Source organism: Lontra canadensis, unplaced genomic scaffold (genome assembly GCF_010015895.1).
Source record: "Lontra canadensis isolate GAN:19392208 unplaced genomic scaffold, GSC_riverotter_1.0 scaffold4, whole genome shotgun sequence".
Taxonomy (NCBI): Eukaryota; Metazoa; Chordata; class Mammalia; order Carnivora; family Mustelidae; genus Lontra; species Lontra canadensis.
The window spans coordinates 28,115,769-28,123,227 of NW_022630998.1; the positions used below are offsets into that span (position 1 = coordinate 28,115,769).

Sequence of the window (7,459 nt, forward strand, 5' to 3'; positions counted from 1 at the left end):
TTATAATTTTAAGGAAGATTTTTAGTGGCTATGAATATTTAGCATTTATATAGCCTTTCTATCTTCTGAGCAATTGCATATTAATCTTTAAAACACCCTTGTGGGAAGGATAAGTAATAATTATACCCATTTGACACATGATGATACACAAAGAGGTTAAATGCTACAGATTCTATTTTGGAAGCTATCTAATAGCAATATAGGTAACAGAAATCCCAAATACAATGAGATCACAATCGCATGGCCTGGTATCACTTAATTCTCCATATTAAGTCAACAATTACTTAGACTATACTGCTATAGAAAGGGCCTGGCCATAGGCAATGATAAAGAGCTCTAGCTTGTTGCAGTGAAAAAATAATTAATGATAGCTTAATATTAACAGTAGAGTCATTTAGACATGGAAAATCACAATGTCAGTAGATATGTTTTCTCTTCCTCCTCTCCTATACTAAGTGAAGGCAACACAGCACCATTTTTCCAGGACTAAAGTCTCTCACCTATAGTTTGGTTCCCTTTCTCTCCAGACATCTCTTGGATCTCACTCTGCCATAGATACTCTTGTTTCTGTATTTTCTTGACTTCACTGCTTGTTCACCACCTACATGGTGCTTACACTTGTTCAACTGACAAACCTCTAAAAGACATGAGTTTTACAGATTAGTGCAATATATTTATTTATTGTCATCTTAATATCTTCTTTCAAATTTTAATAATTTTACTCAAAGTTTGACTCACTCTGTATGTAGGCTTTTAAAAATCAAAAGAAGTCTTTAGGGATGCCTGGGTGGCTCAGTTGGTTAAACATCTGCCTTTGGCTCTGGTCATGATCCCAGAGTCTGGGGATCGAGTCCTGCATTCGGCTCCCTGCTCAGAAGGTAGCCTACTTCTCCCTCCACCTGCTCTGGTTGCTACTCCCTGGCTTGTGCTCTCTCCTTCTCTCTGACAAATAAATAAATAAAATCTTAAATTTAAAAAAAAAAGTCTTTAAAATAAACTATCAATTAAACATGACCATTTACTCTTGGATTTTATTGTTCTAAACTGCCAAAACATCCTTGCAGGGAAGTGATAGCATGTACCAAATATTTAAGAAATATTTAAGAAAAACAATTAAAATTAGTGTCAGTGATGACCAGAACCAATGACTTATTTAGTGATAAAATTTTGATACTAATGCTGTTAGCAGTTTTAAATATTGGAATATGCTCCCTTTTTTGTATATATTTTTCCATTAGATGAAAACTTGGTAATCACTAAACACACATACACCCTTCTTCTAACCTGTAATTATTACCTTTTTTACTGTAACCTTAAGGTTTGCTATCTTTCTTTCCAGTACTAACCAGTAAATTTGAAAGATAAACCAGTTTGTTGTTATTTCTTTACCTTTTTCAGTCTTATGCAATTGAGTTTTAACTTTGTCTACTGAAAAATACTCTCAGAGTAGTAAATAACAACATTATCACAAATTCAAATGGCCTTATTACTCACCGTTATACTCAGATTCTTTTTTTTTTTTTTTTTTTTTTTTTTCCTGCAGGGGACAAGAAGCACTTGACACTGCTTTACCTGTCTGGGAAAATTCTTTCCTCACGAACAAGTAAACATTGAGGGAGTCTGGGTCTTAGGAGGTAAATGCACTGAAAGTCTCCCTCCCCGCATCTTCCTTGTGCTCCGTCACCTAGGGCTGTCCTAATCTGGAACCCCTGAACGTAAAGAAAGCCTTACAACTTTTTCTGTGCCTGCATTACCAGTGACCAGGATACAGGCAGCCTGTAATCCCTTCAGACATGGGCAGAAAGCAACACATGGCTGTGGAAGTTAGAGACCAGAGTCAGAAGAGCACAGCAGTGGTTCCCACAACCAACTCAGACATGCACTGAGGCAGGACCCACGCTAGTCTCCCTTTATAAAGCCTCACAGAAACAGAAACCATCCTGAGCCAGGCACAGAGAGCACGCCATAAGACAGCAGGTGCCCAGAGGCACCTAAAAGGTGGGGAGGAGGAGGAAGTGTGGGAAAGCTCCAGAGTTTGGAAGGGACAAGAAGGGACCCTCCAAACATGGGGAGGCGCTTTCAGCAACTCCTCTCCCTGCACTATCAATGACCAGGACACAGACAGACCATGATCACTTTCGAATGCAGGTATATACTCAGATTCTTTATAGCATTGTGTATTGTCTGATATAAATGCTGAGGTATCATCCTCTTAGTCCACATTCCTTCCAGGAACCAAGTCCTTCAGTTCCTGTTTCCATGTTGGGTAAATTTCTTCATTTAAGATCTCATTCAATACATCTATGCTGCTTCACATATCACTGTCTCTTGACTGAATTCTGAAACTGGCTTCTTAACTGACCTTGAAGCCTCTTGTTTGTTCTTACAGCATCCTAAAATCTACCCTCTTCCACATCTGCAGGTTGTATAACATAATAGTCAGGAACTCAAAATGTGGACATATTTTGTGATTTGAGTCCTGGCTTTGTCATTTATTAGCCACTTGAATTTGAGCCACTTACTTGACGTATCCTTCCTATGATTTCCTCAACTGAAAATGCTGATGAATGTGAAAAATTCTCATAAAATTATAGCTGACATTTTATGAACTTGGTGGATGACCACTAATATTATTCTGACAGCATATTCATTCTTTTTACAACAGAAGACTTAATATGTGCAATTGATTTGAATTTTTCAAATAATATTTCTTTTTGTTTTGCTGTATTGTGTTTTACTTTAATATTTTAGATTCTTCCTTCTTTGTTATTACCTACCACAGCTACAAACTAGGAATATTGTCACTCAATATAATTTTTCCTTTCCTATCACATGGTATTTTTTCCTTGACTTTATTTCAGTTAGCTTTTCCTTTCCTTCATCTCTGCAACTCAAGAAATGTTAATTATATTCTGGGATATAGATAGTAATGTTGCCTTTTTTATGAAATTTGCCCTAAACCAAGCCAGAATTTGTCTATTGATTCTTGGCATTTTTTTTTTTGTTACTCTTATTTTTTCATCTCTCCTAATTAAGAGTTAGATCCTTGATGAAAATTCTTTTTCTTTTTAGATTTTATTTATTTGACAGAGAGCAGGGAGAGAGATATCACAAGTAGGTAGAGAGAGAAGGGGGAGCAGACTCCCCACTGAGCAGAGAGCCCAATGCGGGGCTCAATCTGAGGAACCTGAGATCATGACCTGGACCAAAAGCAGAGGCTTAACCCACTGAGCCACCCAGGCACCCCAGATGAAAATTCTTTATTGAAATTATATCCTCTACAGTGTTTCTTGATTAATACCAGGCACCCAGTAGGTGCTCAGTTTAAAACAAATTTTTTTTCCATGTTAGCTTTCTTTCCTTTTTTTTTTTTTTTAAAGATTTATTTATTTATTTGAGAGAGAGATCACACATGAGCATGTGCACAAGTGGTGGCACGAGAGAGAGAGAATCTCAAGCAGACTCCCTGCTGAGTATGAAGACTTAAGATAAATCTCATGACCCTGAGATCATGAACTGGGCCCAAATCAAGAGTTGGACTCTCAACTGACAGAGCCACCCAGGGACCCTTAGCTTTCTCTTCAAGTATTAATTAGTTCTGGACCACAGCTAGGTAAAAAATGGTAGTCTCATTCAGGAAGACCTGAATAAACTCTCAAGGCAGAAAGTTCAATAGAGTCCATTTTCTTCAAGGTTAAGGATATTTAAAAAAACAATTTTTCTGATACATTTTATGTTTATAATTTTAAACTTAAATTATATTTTAAATAAGTCATATATGTACACTCTATAATGAATTATGTAAAAGGGTTATATGATGATAAACATATCTTTCTCTTCCCATTGTTTAAAAACCACCCAGTATCTGTCCACAGATTAAGTTACTGCAATTATATCATTGTTTATCTTCTTCGGTAGTCTGTGCTAGTATATACACGCATACAGCATGAGTCTACTTTACATCTCTAAATATATATATTATTATATAATGTTTTCCAACTTGAAAGTCTAGCTATAATTTTTTAATCAATTTTCTAGAAAAATACTAAATGTCTCTTTGACCTTTGCTTACTTGATAATTTATAACTATATATCCCATCTTAAAAGATTTTTGTGTCTTAAAATATTTTAAAATATCCAGTAAGATTAAAATAACAACATTTTAATTGAGAAGGATTTAGAAAAAGGTCAATGAAAATTAGATCAAGAAAAACATTATAAATACAAAATTGGGAATAAAGTCAGTATACAAAGTCTATGTCATTAGATCCGTGCAGCTTGTAGAGTTAGGTCATAGATTTGACTTAAATTCTTAGTAGTAGAGGAAAATATTATCAGATAGCATTACAGAGTTCATAAGATCAAACATAAGAAGCATATTGAAAAATACAGGAGAATAATTACATGTGCTTTGGGGAGGATAAAATATACTGCAAAAGTCCCCAAAAAATCACACACACACAAAAAAAAGAAAGAAAATTATTGACAAATGAACTTTATTCAGCCTATTGCAGACTTAGTTCTAGTATTTAATATTATGGGATTAGAATATTTTAAAATTTCTTGAATGAAAGATTTCTTTGTTATTTTAAAACTGTAGTTCTAATGTTTAAAAACCTTACATTTTTGTTTTACTGCTTATCTTTGTAAATAACCTTTACATAATCTTATCCTTCTTCTTAACATCACACCTCTCATTTCCCTTTTTTAAACTTTTTCTTTTCTTTCTCTAATTTTGATCAATAAGATTAGATTTCTTAGTGTTTGTTTTTGTGCTCTTTTATGCACTTATATTTTACTCCTTGAGTCATCAGCTTTAAATGCTTTCTTATTTTCCCATATCAAATACTAAACTGGTTCTACTTCCTACCTTAGTGATTTCAAACTTCAATGCACATCAGAATCATCTAAGGAGATTATTTAAGAAGTATTGACCAGACCCTAATCCTAGAGATGCTAATGAAGGGCACTTCAGAAATCTTCAGAAATCTGCATATTTAGCTTTGGGTTTTCCTAGATAAAATTTTTACTAAAAATGACTTGAATTAATATGGCATTACTTTTTAAATTCAGATATTTTTATTCAAATCAAAAATAAGACTTTCTATAATACATAAAATAGGCAATCATTTGAATAGTTTATGATATTTTAAATAAATTAACTAGCCAAACATTTAAATAGATTGAGCAGGCAGAAGTTAAATGAAATGTATAGAGTCCATTTATCCATAAGTAAGATTTTAACTATTTAAATAATATCTTTGAATAATTCTCTGAGTATAAAGACTAATAATACAACAACAAAATAGACAAAATGGCTGAAACAACAAATTGGACACCTCAGTTTCTCCTTTAGAACCACCTTTTTCACTTTATAAGCAGTTACTTGGAAATTCACTGGTCCTTATTTTATAATTTTGGTATTTCAGTTTACTCAAGCCAAAAAGAATAGAATTTAATCAGAGTAAAATGGGAGAAATAATTATAGATAGTTTTATTGCATCATGTGTCTCTTTGTTTCAATTTTAGTATTTTCTAACTTTTGAAATATAAATATTCTTCTCAAAAGCAAAATTGGATGTAAATGATAGGTGGTAGGAAGACTGATAGGTGAGGGCCTGTTTGACATTAATTAAGGAGTTAACATCTAATGAAAGAACAATTCATCTTGTAGTTATGTTTCACCATACATATTTGGATATCTAATCATTTAAAAACATTACCCTAAAATTATTTGAAATGTGCTGCCAGTGGAGAGTGTTTATTGTTCTCTCTCCTTTACCAGCCGCATTTCATCAGCTGCCACTGCACTACTGATTCTCACACTGAGGTGAAACATTTCTAATTTCCTCTTAGCTTAATTCCATCTTTGAAGACAAAATAAAGTGAATCACCTTTTGCTTCCACATGAAAGTACTCCAGATATTTAAAGTATTTTATTAAACTTTTATTTTTTGTTTTTATGTTCTCTATCACTGCCTTGTTCAAACATTCCTTATGGTACATGATTTCCAGGTACTTAAATTGGAGGTTAGTTTTCTGTAAAACATTCATTAATTAGAATTCTTCTTAGAAATGTGTTTGGAATTCATCATAATCTTTGACATATAATCTCATCAGCAAGATTACTTTTGATTGAGAGAATTTCATGCTTTATAAATTCAAGATACTAAATTACCTTTAATTATGCATTTATTTTAGTTATATATTAATTAGTTTATTCATTTGCTTGATCTATATAAACTATTTAAACTTTAAATCAATTTAAACTTGAAATCAATTAAATACCTGATTTGTTTTTACCTCACTTCTGAGGTAAAACTGTGCTAGTTTTTTGTTTTTGTCTTTTTTTCCTCCAGACTAAATTTAGGTCATTACAGAAAATCCTAAAACATTTTACCTCATTCATTTTTTGTGTGTGACATTCAACCAGATTATTTTTTAATTTTAGACTTAATTTTTGATCTTTTTGTTTATACATCCTTTCCTAATTTGTTGTCTCTACTTGGTTCATTGATGTATGTTATAAGATCAGACATGACTTTCTGACTGACAAAACCAGACTTGTTTTAATTGACTTATATATGTATTTTATATACTTTTAAAAGTCAGAGTGCTATAAAAGTACATGTTGTTATTTGATGTATTTAAAACTCTAGAACAGGAAAACTAATCTATATATAATGACACCAAAAATATATATATAGACACCATATATATATATATATATATATATATATATATATGTAATTCTGTGATTGAAGATTAGTTTGGCCTGTTTCAGAGCTTTTAACTATATATCAACATATATATGTGTTGATATAGTGTGTGTGTGTATGTGTGATTGTGTGTTTATGTATATGGTGAGGGAGAGGAATTGATTATATTAGTGGTTGTCTGGGATGGCAGTGGGGGTTCATAATTGATTGTGCATGGGAACTTTTTGAGGAGATGCCCTTCTGTAGTTGAATGGATAATAAACTATGGTATACAATAGAATATTACTCAGAGCTAAAAAATAAATGAGATGTCAAGCCATAAAAAGACATGAGGGAAAAATAAAATCAATATTATTAAATGAAATAAATGGAACAGAAATTCTTTTTCAGACTACATGTTGTATGATACAAACTAAAAGATATTTTGGAAAAAAGACAAACTATGAATACAGTAAAATGATCAGTGGTTACTAGAAATTAGGGGAGATGGAATGATGAATAGCCAGAACATGAAAGATTCTTAGGGCAGTGAAAATACTGAGTCTGATACTGTAATGGTGGATACATATTATTATACGTTTGACAAAGTCCATAAAAAGTGCAACAGCAAGGGTGAACACTAATGTAAACCATGGAGTTTGGTTGATTATGGTGTGTTAAAGTAGGTTCACCAGTTAACAAAGGAATGACTCCGGTGGGGGATGTTAATAATGGGTGAAGATATGCATATGTGGAGGCTG

At 32.7% G+C, this 7,459-nt stretch overlaps 1 non-coding gene across 1 annotated transcript; it reads right to left on the reverse strand.

Annotated features, from left to right (window-relative positions):
* Positions 1-2,016: 2,016 nt before the first annotated feature.
* Positions 2,017-2,150, reverse strand: LOC116863984. Its single transcript, XR_004381886.1, has one exon. It is a non-coding gene; the product is annotated as a small nucleolar RNA SNORA71 (small nucleolar RNA).
* Positions 2,151-7,459: the final 5,309 nt, after the last annotated feature.